At 54.3% G+C, this 12,179-nt stretch overlaps 1 long non-coding RNA gene across 2 annotated transcripts; it reads right to left on the bottom strand.

Moving 5' to 3' along the window:
• Window positions 1–121: 121 nt before the first annotated feature.
• LOC132008718 (uncharacterized) lies at window positions 122–11,552 on the bottom strand. Of its 2 annotated transcripts, none has more exons than XR_009401706.1 (3): window positions 11,227–11,552; window positions 5,085–5,220; window positions 122–527 (listed from the first exon to the last, which is right to left on the bottom strand). It is a non-coding gene; the product is annotated as an uncharacterized LOC132008718 (long non-coding RNA). The 2 variants fall into 2 exon arrangements; XR_009401705.1 differs by lacking the exon at window positions 122–527 and adding an exon at window positions 1,347–1,553.
• Window positions 11,553–12,179: the final 627 nt, after the last annotated feature.

Raw genomic sequence — 12,179 nt, 5'->3', positions numbered from 1 at the left:
GCTGTGAAGTGTGTAAACCTGGTGATTCACAGACCTGTACCCCTGGGGATAAAAATATATGTTTATAAAAATAAAAAATTAAAAAAAAAAAAGAAGAGAAAACCATTATTAAACACTCGCCAGGCACCAAACACGCTAGGCACTGTCACACGCTCTACTCATCACAAGGCTGCCAAACTCAGTGCAGAAACTGAGGCTGAGTAAGTCACCTAAGGTCATGCAGCACCAGAAACTGGATTCCAACCAGGTCTGACATCAAAGCCCACCCCAGCTTGCTGCAATGCTTCAGAACCTAAGCTTTGTGATGATCAATAAACTACATGCTTAACAATGTTTACACATCTGTGTTAGAATTCAGGGAACGGGGGCACCTGGGTGGCTCAGTGGGTTAAAGCCTCTGCCTTCGGCTCAGGTCGTGATCCCAGGGTTCTGGAATTGAGCCCCACATCGGGCTCTCTGCTCAGCCGGGAGCCTGATTCCCTCTCTCTCTCTCTCTGCCTGCCTCTCTGTCAGCTTGTGATCTCCGTCTGTCAAATAAAAAAAATAATAATTTAAAAAAATTTAAAAAAAAAGAATTCAAGGAAAGGTTTTTTAAAATGACATACACAAGGGGAAAAAATAATGCAGGTTCTGGAGGCAGGCTGCCCAGGGTTCAAATCTTGGCTCCTCCACTTGCAAGCTGTGTGACCTTGGACTCCTTTAGCTCCCCTGTGCCCCATATTTCCATGCATTAAAATGGTAGCCATAACAGACCCTATCTCCTAAGGCAAATAAAGCATTTTGATTTTGTTGTTGTTTTAAGATTTTATTATTTATTTGACAGAGAGAGAGAGACAGGGTGAGAGGGAACACACACACGAGGAGTGTGAAAGGGAGAATCAGGCTACCCACTGAGCAGGAAGCCTGGTGAGGATTAGATCCCAGCACCCTGGGAGAATAACCTCAGCTGAACAACTGAGCCACCCAGGTGCCCACAAATAAAACATTGAGAATCATTCCTGGCAGGAGTTAAACCTCAGAAGATGTGGGCTGGTGTTACTTCTTGCTGGGCACTAGATAGGGTCAGCAGCCTCTGGCCCACTGTTTTAGCAACTCATTTGCATAAAAAAAGCCCAGGCTCAGCCACTTTGTGCTTACCCTATGGTTTCTTCCTGTCACTAACATCTCTCCTCACTCCTACTCTGTGGCACTAAGCTCTGGGCCTCAACTTCCCATCTGTCAAATGAGGTGAGGAGCCCAGCTGATCTATCTGAGATCCTTCCAGCTGGGCAACCTAGGATTCTTGGTAACTCAGGGCCCAGAAATTTCAGAACCATCCTAACACAAACATTACCAGATGACACCCACTCATTTTCCTCAAATCTTCTCTTCCGTATTATGTATAAATGCTTATTTTCATGGCAAATCTTCTCCAAGATCCCAGAGCTCCACGAGCACCCAGAATAGGCTGGGCAGGCATCCCAAGTGCTGAGGCTGGGGACATGATGGTCAGAAGCTCTGACCCCCAGGGGAGACGGATTCCAAATCAAGCTGCTCTGATAAACAGGTCCTCCCTGTTAGAGAGGATTTCAACAGAGCACAGTTAAGAGGAAGTGCAGGCATGAAACTCAGAACTTGGCCCACTGGACAGAGGGCAGTAGGACAGTGGGCCCAAGGGGTGACAGAGGGATGGAGAGGAACGGCACGATCAACAGAGGCCAGCCAAGGCAGCACTGATGCTCAATGTGAGAGGGTGGGCTGGGGACACACTGTGAAAATGGTTTCATAGGCAGGAAGCAAGCCCAGCTCAGCACAAAGCAAAGTCCTGAGCAGGAACCTTCTGGGACCAGGTTGGACACTAAGGTGAGCTGAAAATGTCTGTGGGACCCAGTGCAGTCTGAATCTCACCCATGCCTCTCACAGGCTGGGTGACCCCGGACCAGTTATGCTACATCCTTTAATGTTTCCTAAAGGGTATATTCACTCCATAACCCTGAGCCATGTTCTCATTTTGGTGAGTGTGGGAGGCCGCAATAAGGCTTGAGACGAGAACCAAACCAGACCCTGACTTGTGCCTCCTTTAAAGTCCAAATAACCTAACAAAAGGTTTAGGATGGGAAAAGTTGAGTAGCACTGAGAAAGGGTCTGTGCTATGTGTTGTACGCTCGACTACATGACTTCCCACACGCTTGCTAAACAAATGAGAACAATTCGGTTGGGCTAACAATTTGGTTGCTGGTCCTTGCTGCCTTAGTACAGCCCATAAATTACTTTCAGGTTTGCTGTATTTGTACTGGCATCAGCCATTTGGTGTCATGAGGAACCGTGGTTGCTTAACTAGACACAGATGTAATGTCACTACATATATGGCTTCAATGCTTTGAATAAACTTAGCACTGTTGGACATCCTCCTCAGTGTTCCTCCTGCACATCTCTTTGCTTCTCGAGTTCTTTTCTTCATCCTCTTACCCTCATGTTCCTGGTTGATTTGTTGCACCAGCCACGACAGGTGAGGATCCAATGGTGCCCACAATCTACAGGGATCCAATATATACAACTAGGACAGCCTGGAGGTGGGTGGGCAATGCAGGCTGGACAGGGAGTTAAGAAGGAGTCAGGAAGAAGTCATTCCCACACTGGAGGCATGGGTTGGTACTGACCAGAGACACTGGGCAAGAGACAGTGTCCTAAGACTGCTGTAAGACTAGCTGGGTCCAGGCAAAGCACCTAACAGTGTGTAGATGTAACCCATCTATAAATGGGGGGCGGGAGGTGGTGGTTGCAGCTGGTTGAGCATCTGACTCTTTGTTTTGGCACAGGTCCATTCACCTGGCCCATTCACCTGTGCCTGCATGTGTTCTGTGGTGTGCTCTTTATCTCTCTCTCTCAAATAAATAAATCTAAAAAAAAAAAGGAAGTCAGGAAGGATCAGGAGACCTGCTGTTAAGGTCCCAAAGACTCCACCCTCCTCAACTAGCCTCCGGAAATAAAGTAAGTGGATGCCCAGGAGCCTCCTGGACACAAAACTTTTCAAAGCAAAGCTTTCAATTTCATACTGGAGAAAAGGGTGCTGTGCAAATTCAAGACAATAAAGCCAGCCAGGGTGGGGTGGGGGGTGAAGGTGGGTTTGGACGGGGTTGGCCCTGTAGGGCTCTGGCCACTGAATGCACACTGCTCAAGCCAGGAGCCTGGAGTCTGTGCAGCCAGTGCTTCCTGAGGCTTCCACATCATGGCCTCGCCCTGAAGTTTCCTCCTGGAAGCTCCTTACCCAGGGAGGCCACCTGTGAGCACCCCCACACACACACCCCAGCTTCTGCCCCTCCATCCAGCTGGAGGGAAGGATCCCCAAGCCTGCTCTCTCTGGTCTCTCCTGCACAGAGAGGAGTATGTGCCCCAGAAATGAGGGTCCCTGAGGATATCTGAATCCCTGGCCCGAATACAGCTGGCTTGAGAATGTAGTGTTTCTGCCCTCTAGGCACAGCAGTTCCTAGAGGAAACAGGGTAGGGAGCTCCAAGGTGGAGGGGAGTCCTGGGAGTCTGGGATCACAGATGCCAGTGGCCCCCTAGTGGAAGGGTTTCAGTGACTCCAGAGGTGAGAGGGGCCAGGGGTCAGGCCTGGAGGTGGACAAGGACCTGTGGGGTAGGGGGCCGGAGATGGAAGTGATCCCAGGGTGGTCGCAGCCCCAAAGTAGAGGTGTGGGGGTGGGGGTGGGGGGAAGGGGTCCATGGGCCAGAAAGAAATGGTATCCTGGGGCTCCTGGGTAAAAGGCACTTGAGGTGGAGGGGGCCCAGTGGGGCCCAGGCTACACGGGCAGAGCCAGCTCTTCTCGGGCTGGGGAGCCCGGCGATTCTGAGGGACAAAATTTTCCATCAAGTTCTGGAAAAGAAGCCTGTCAGCACAGGCGTCTCTCCGGGGGTCAGACGAGCCCAGTGGTGCTGGGCCCCTTAATGTCAGTAGGGCCCCACGGGTTCCCTGGATACCGAAAAGTGGAGCGAGGGCTGTGGGGCAAGGGCTGGGGGGTGTAGGAGCACCAGGCCACCAGGAACCTGTCCACCAGGCCCCCCTCCCGCTCCCGTGGACGAAGCAGCAGGTGGCAGCGGGCAGGAGGGCCCCAGCCTCCCTCTCTCCCTAGCGCCCCTACCCCTCCCCAGCCCCTCAGTACCTGAATCAGCGGGGCTCCGATGCAATCCCCTGCGCCCTGCCCGGCCAGCCCAGAACCCCTGCCTCCCCGGGAGGTGCTACTTGCGCAGTGAGTTCGCTGGGCCCACAGAAGGCAGTGGGTGGGGCAGGCAGGTGCGGGCGCGCTGCGGCGGGTGGGGGGAGGCAAACAGCGGTGCACGCCTCTGCAGGCCTGCGCCCCTCGCCCAGCCTCCTGTTCTGTCCTGTCCTGTGAGGGGGCTGGCTGTGCCCCCTGCCGGCTCCCGCCGCTCTTCTGCCCGGCTGACTCCAGGACCCCAATCCCCCGCCCAGTCCCGGCCTCCCTGCCCCTGCTTGAGCTCCAGGCTAAGCCCGCTGCCACTCCTGGGCGGCCAAGCTGTGGCCCTGGTGCGGTGTGGCCGGCCCTCGTCTCTCCCCAGGGCACAGTGGAGCCTCTAGGGAAGGCCTGAGGGGATCTTCCGTCTGCTCAGCCCCAGTGGACACTCTCCAGGGGCCTCTCTACCTGGTGGGCTCCACCCATGGCCATCTTGGAACCCCCGGAACCCCCTTCAGAGACCAGGTGAAGCCCTCCTTGGGGAATCCAGGCTCCTGGGGCCAAAGCGAGTTGATCTTGTGTACTGCTGTGTTTGTTCCCTGACCTGGCATGGATTGACAGTCGCTGAATTGATCTATTCTGGGGTCATCAAGGGCAGAGGAAAGAGTTCAGGGCTGGGACCCCCAGGCCTGGGGTCCACACAAGGCTTGGAGCCCTCTTGGCTGTCCCTGGCAGAATGACCAAAGAGGAACCGTCAGAAACATGGATCTGCCTTGAACTGGCAGAGCATTCAGGGACAGGAAGGGGAATGTCTCCTTCGCAGAGTATATGGAAGCCTGCAGTGGAAGATGGATTTGTCTGAGCCATGGTCATTAGTGTTGGGGCAAGGAACCCCTGGCTTGCTTCTCCTACCTGCATCCTAGGTCTAAGGGTGCCTGGGTGGCTCCCTCAGTGCAGCATCTGTCCAGGGTCCTGGGATCCAGCCCTGCATCTGGCTCCCTGCTCAGTGCAGATACTGCTTCTTGTTCATCCTCTCCCTCTACTTGTGCTGTCAAATAAAATTAAAAAAAAAAGTTAAGAGGGGGGACAAAATGGCGCGGAAGTAGGAGGAGGCATCTTTTCAACTCATACCCCCAAAATGAGCTGATTACCTACCAATCACCCATGAACTCCAATCACCCATGAAATCAGCCTGAGAACAGAATTATACACATCTGGATCTTTACAGGGGGAGAAGATGCCAGTGGGCAGGTAAAGCGGAGTGGGAACTGGGAACTGATATCAGAAGATAAACAAAAGGGGGAGGAAGCTACCAGAGGCGACCAGTTGGAAAGTAATACCCCAATAAAAGCGAGAGTGCCCTGCGTCTGGGGACCAGCATTAACTCAAAGACTGGTTGAAAGCACTCCAAAAGAGCAAAGGATCTCGGGGGAAATTGTGGGAATCAGGGCAGCTAGGGACAGGGGCTTAAGTCCCCGGTCCCAGGACAGCCTCCCATGGCGCTGAGGCAGAGAGAGTGCAGTGGAGAAACCAGCTCTTGGTCCCTAAGCTGCCAGCGTGCAGAGAATGCATGGGGTCCTTCTGCGTGGGGTCCATTTCCTGTGAGGGGATGGGAGCCATGCCAGGGGGCAGAATGCGAGAGTCCTGCTATAGAGCCTGAGATACTCCCCTGAGAGAGGTATAAAGGCCCAGCAGGTGCCCTTTGATACGCGCCCTTGTTTCAGAGCCTGCACCAAACTCCCCCCAGAGAGGTGTGCAAAGGCCCAGCCTGCTGCTCTCAGACCTGTGCCCTGTTCTCAGAGCCTGAGACCCGCGCGCGAACCTCTGCCTCCCCTGAAATTGGTGCGTGCAAGCTGGGCGCTCTTAGACCCAGAAAGACCAGGCACTCCCAGCCAGGGCCAGCGGGAAAATCTCAGTGTGCGATTGCGGCTTGGAACCTCTCTAGCGGTCTGGAGGTGCCCAAAGCTGCTGCTGCCGTGGTTTTGGGTACAAGCAAAAGATCCTCCATCCCCAGGGACAGCGACTTGGAACCTGCTCTGCCAGCGGCCAAGGGGGAACTTATTTGGGCTCTGCAGCCAGACTGAGGCTTCTCTCTGAGAGGGAGATCAGGGTGTGGTTTGTTTTCCTCTAAAACTACAAAAACCATCAAAAGCGGTCAAAGTGAGAAAAAAAAAAGTGAACAAACAAAAAACTGCCAGAGAACAAAAGCCTGAAAAAAAAAAAAGTTTCCTCAGAGCCCTACCCTTGAGGCGGGTAGGAGGACTTAAGTCAGGGAACATCATTTACTGAAAACCCACGTGGCAGCCCCTTCCCCAGAAAACAAACCAAGAAAGAAAAAAAAAGAGAGAGAAAAAAAAAGGACTACAAGAGAACCACCACTACTTCATAGGAAAACTTTTATTTTTCATTCATTCCCACTATTTTGGTTCATTTTTTTAATATATAGGTAATTTTTTTAACCCCAGCAGGATGGTGGAAGGGGTACATGGCTGAGTGCCTCCTGTGTCTGACCCTGTGTGATGCCACCCGGTGCCTGCAGCTGCCCTCTGGAAGGTGTTGCTTTAGCGGCAGAGCCGGAGGGCACCAAGCGTGTGTCTGTCTCCAAAGTCCTGGGCACCACATCACAATGCCTTCCTGAGAAGCAGAATCAAGGACAGTTGCTGATCTTCATTCCTTTCCACCAAAGGTATCTCATACACCATCTTTGAAAGTTGGAGCCAGGGGGCGCCTGGGTGGCTCAGTCGCTTAAGTGTCTGCCTTCAGCTCAGGTCATGATCCCAGGGTCCTGGGATCGAGTCCCACACATTTGCCTCCCTGCTCAGCGGGGAGCCTGCTTCTCCTTCTCCCTCTGCCATTCCCCCCACTTGTGCTTTCTGGCTCTCTGTGTGTCAAATAAATGAATAAAATCTTTTTAAAAAGTTTGGGCCATACTCTTTGGCCATTCTACTTTCCCTGGGGTAATCTGCCACCTCCCTGAATTTATCTGCATCTTTCCCAAAATCTACTTATCTTCCAGCCTTCTTGACCATAATGAGTCTATAAATTTTCAATAGACAGTGTGAACTTACACTTGCTAATATTTGCATAACATGCACCTCTTTTGATCTCAAAGAAAAGCTTCACACCGCAATGGTCTCTAATCTCCAATTAGGTTCTTTTCCGGGATCCCACTGGAATTCTATGCACCTGTCCCCTAAGATGCCATAAATTGTGGTCCAGTTTCCCAGCCAGCCAAGGAAAGCACATGGGAAATCTTCCTGAAGTATGAGTAAGAGCCAACGAAAGGGAACATATTTATCTGCCTCGACTGCTGGGACCTGAGGAAAGCAAGTTTCATTACAGACAAATCAGGAAGGAGGTGCAGATTGCTTTTTATGTCACTCTGGAGTGGAGGTCTGCTCACTCACAGAAGCTCAGAATCTTCACAAAGGACAATGCCCCCCACCCCCAAAGTCAGCTGGGGATTCTCAGGAAAACTTTAATTGAAGGTATTACGGATTCTCCAACTTCCCAAAATGCAGGAGGAACATCTACAAGCAAGACTGTCACCACTTTTAGACCATTACAATTATTTACCTTTTTTCTTCCTAGAAAATCATCCTCTGTCCCAATCCATGATCTTCTTTTTGTAACAGTTTCCTAAGGAAGGAAACAGGTGTCCTCCCATTCCAGTTCCATCCAAAATAATAAATAAAAGTCTTTAAAATTAAAAAAAAATTGTGATTTGTTGAGACAGAGCACATAAGCAGAGGGACAAGCAGACTCTCCCACTGAGCAGGAAGCCCGATTTTGGGCTCGATCCCAGGACCCTGAGACCATGACCTGAACCGAAGGCAGATGCTTAACCAACTGAGGCACCCAGGAAGCCCCAAAATAATTCAATTTTTAATCACTTTGCCATAGACAGTTTTGGGTGGCTTTGAAACACCAGAATCTCATTGACTTATCAGTGTCCTCTTCACCATCTCAGAAAAGGACTGGGTGCCTCTCAGAGGCCTCTCTCCCCTCCTGACCCAGGTCCCACCCAAAGGTCCTTCACATTAGAGTATGAGGAACCGAGGGGCTGCCGGGAAGCGGGATGGGGTGTGGAAGCACCCTGGGGTGGGGTGGGGGGCTCTGGGGCCCTCCCACGCACAACCAGAACCCAGGGAGGAGAGGGAAGGGGGAGAGGGAGAGGGTACCTCCACTCCTATCTGATGGCTGCACTTCTGGAGCACCTGATCCAGGAAGCTAAATGCATGGACAGAACAGAAGGAAGATTCTGGGAAGACTGGAAGACTAGAAGAGCCGTAGGTGGACTAGTCTCAACCTGAACCACAGAAACACCTCTGCCTCCCTGCCCTCCTCCCCTCGGCTGGGCACCAGGTGCCTCCCTACTGTGTGCTCTCCAGATGCAGATCCAAGCTCAGGGGTGCCCAGTGCTGATGCCTCTCTCCGGCGCAGGGACTCTAGGGCATCAGCGGGGCTCCCAGACAGCACCTGTAATTTCTAATTTAAAACCAAAACCCAAATCCCCAACCAGCCCAAGCCAGCACAAGCAATACATATTTATGCGTAAGACACCTATGCATACATACACATTCACTTATCTACACACACACACACACACACACACACACACGCTTTTGCAGCAGAAGGCAGGCAGGAAACCGGTTCCCTAAGTCCTTTGCTTTCCTCATCTGCTTCTAGCACCAACAGCCATTTCTGCTACGGATTTTCCTATTCGAGGGTTGATCATAGATCCAAATGCCACCGTCCTGTTTGCCACCCTTTCCTACCCCACTGGCCCGCTGACGTCTGTCAGTGAACCAGGGAACAAAGGTGGAAGACAGGCCCAAGCTGCCTTCCTTGAAAGTGGGGTTGTATTTGACACTTTAATAAACCTCAGAGCCTGAGCCTCTCTGCTCTCAGAGTGGCCAGGGTGCAGCTCTCACTCTTAACAAACCCGTCCATCTCTCTCCCCCCACCGTGGGGCACAAGGGTTTTCTCTGCCCGGCATCTATTTCCAGGCCCCATAAATCATATCCCATTGTTCCAGGCCATCTGAACTCATGCTTAATAAACCATCCACCTCACCCTTCCGCCACCACCTTGAATTTCCCACAGGGAAAGACTGTTTCAAGAAGAAAAGGAAATTCTTCATTAGGGCTGGATTTTAAAAGCAAGCTTCCACAAAAAACTGGAAAACAAAATTGGGTATAAATACCATCCAATAACCACTAAATGTCTTTGGTCAAAGCGCCTGTCTGCCTGTGATTCTCGGGTCCAGGTGTGAGCTCAGTGCACATCTAAAGGAAGCAGAATTTGAACTTGATGCTAAATGACAAATGATCCTGAACTTCATGACCATTTAAGTGCCGCAGGGGCTAGATTAAAATGCTCTGATGCAGAATTTCTCCCAAGTATAGGTTACTGAGAAACATAATATTGCTTGAAAATGTATTTAGGTGCGTTCATCCTTCTCACACCAACACTCATGGCTCTTAGTCATAACCAGGCTTAAGCTAACACGATTCCCCTATTTTCCCCGGAGAGGGAGGGAAACAAGAGGACATGTCTCTCATGTGCCAAGATCAAAAACTGGATCACAGCACTCACAGCATCAAGTCTGCCAAACCAGAGCTCTGGGTACGTACAATTCTTAAAGAGCTAATTGAATGGAAAACAGCCATCTGGGGCTGGAAACCCTTATGACATTCTGGGAAATGTATGGAGTTTAAAAGGATTATGCAGGGTGATGTGACTTTGAAAATTCCCAAACTCTGAACTGAAGCCTAAATGAGAATATGTTAAATTCACCCATTCCAAAACACGGCACAGTTGACTCGGACACTACGAGCCCAAGCTGTAGCTCAGGGTGTCCACACTGCAGCCTGCTGTGGGAGGTCTGGAGACCACTCCCTGCTGAGAGAGTACAGCCAACCCAATCAGCCTACCAGCAGGCTGTGGCACAAGGTCCAGATCCAAGCCCAGGCACCAGCTAGGGTTCCCTTTGGCCTGCCCTCCTATGGTTGAACAACAATCATGGAGAGCCACAGGGAGAGCGGCATTGGGTCCAGTATGGCCACTCCCTGGTCCTCCACAACACTGGTTGCACACTCTTCCACACACGAAAATGGTGTGCAGAAACAAGGGCCTGCCGCAGTAGGCTGTTGAGCAAGGAACAGAGAGCATCAGGGGACAGGTGGGACTGCTGGCTGGTCTCCACCTCTCCCAGAGGGCAGAGACCGCAGAGCTTCTGCAGGCTAAGCAGAGACGTTTCAGAATTACCTTCCCAAAAAGAAGGCAGTAAAGGAGGACTTCAAGCAGCCACAACTGCCAGCAGGCCTGCGACCTCCAGATATCAGGGACTTGACCATGACCGTGTCGGTAAGCAGAACACACAAATGCCTTCCGGAGTGAGAGCAGACAGCTTAACGCTGCTAACTTGTCCTCTCACTCTTCTCTGCTCTGAGCAAGTGATCCTGAAAGGCATGGACAAAGTTGGTCAGATTCACTGGAGAAAACAAGAGCCAGTGAAGACGTCCCGGCTTGCACTGGGCCTCCCTCCAAAGGCTGGCACCTCGGTAAGGCTGCTCTGGGGCCATCCACACAAAACGATTTACGCACCCCCCACCCGCAACACACACACACAGACACACACACAGACACACACAGACACACACACACACACACACACACACACAAGCTGCATCGGGCTTTAGGAACCTAACTCAAACGCACCCCTAATGAGCAACCCCACAGGTGTGACTGGGTTGGACACTCCCAGCAAGGGAGGGAAGGCCCCCCCCTGGGTCCTTGCCAGCGGCAGGGTGCCGCCTGGGCCTCCGCCTCATCCTCTCCATCGGCGGGGAAGTCGGAGCGGCCCCCACCAACCACCACCATGCAACCAGATTGATTCTGGCACTTCAAATCCCCCCTGCCGCGCGGCCCCATCTGTGTGCTGACGCGAAAAGCCTCACTCGAGCAGCCGGCCCGCGGAGCGTCTGGAGTTCTCCCGGCCTTGAGCTCACGCCTCCCCGGGCCGCCCCCGCCCCCGCGGGCCGCGCCTTACCGCCAGTGTCCTCGAAGCGCGGGGGCGGGCGGTCCCGCAGCGTGGCACTCTAACCCGCGCTGGCCTCGTCCTCGTCGGACTCCTGCGGGCGCCAGGAGGCGGCGGGGGACCGGGGCGCTCGAGTTCGTCGTCCGAGGAGGCGGCCGAGGAGGAGCGCGAGGCGGCGGACGTGCTGTAGAAGGGGTTCCCGCCGCTGTCCGGGCCAGACTCGCCAAACACGTCGTCCCAGATGTGCAGGCTCTCGTAGCGCGCGCCGGCCGCCTAGAACAGCGCCGGCGCCCTCCTCCGCGCGCCCCCGCCGACCTCGGCCAAGGCCCCGGCCGCCGCCCGCGCGCCCGCCCCCCACAGCGCCTCCCAGCCGCACGCGCCGGGCCCGGGCCCGCGCCAAGGCCCGCCGCCCCCCACCAGCGCAGTCCGCAGCACAGCGCCCGCCTCCCCGCGCCCGGCCGGCCCGCCGTCTTGGCTGCCTCGGGCCCAGCGCCCGAGGAAGCGCCCTCGGAGCTCGGGCGCCGCAGGCTGCAGGCCGCGGCGGGACGCAGGGCGCGCGGGCGGGAGGCAGGGGCTGCGGCCGGGCCCAGTCGCCGCCGCTCCTGTAGCCACTACCGCAGCCGCTGTGTCTCCTCGGCGCCCGCTGCGTCCCCGCGCGCCCTCCCGCGGCACCCCGCGCTCCCTGGCCGACCTTCCCGGGCGCGAGCCGCCAGAGACCGACCCCGCCTCCTCGCTCCTCCGGCCCGCCGGCCAATGGGGAGCAGGGTGGGGCGGGGCCGGCGCGAGGCACGCCCCACGCCCCTCGGCCGAGCGGGGCTAGGAGAGTGGCGGCGGCAAGGGGAGTCGGCGCCGGCAGCGGCGGGGAGCTGTCCGCCCCGGTGGTTCTGAACCAGGTGCTGCGTAAATTCCAGGTAGGCGCCGGGCCCGAGGGTCATGATTCCCGCGGTTGCTGCGGCTGCTGCTGC

The sequence above is a fragment of the Mustela nigripes genome, unplaced genomic scaffold (genome assembly GCF_022355385.1).
Source record: "Mustela nigripes isolate SB6536 unplaced genomic scaffold, MUSNIG.SB6536 HiC_scaffold_763, whole genome shotgun sequence".
NCBI lineage: Eukaryota > Metazoa > Chordata > Mammalia > Carnivora > Mustelidae > Mustela > Mustela nigripes.
The sequence above is the reverse complement of the archived record's forward strand: the minus strand, read 5'-3'. Positions and strand labels throughout refer to the sequence as shown.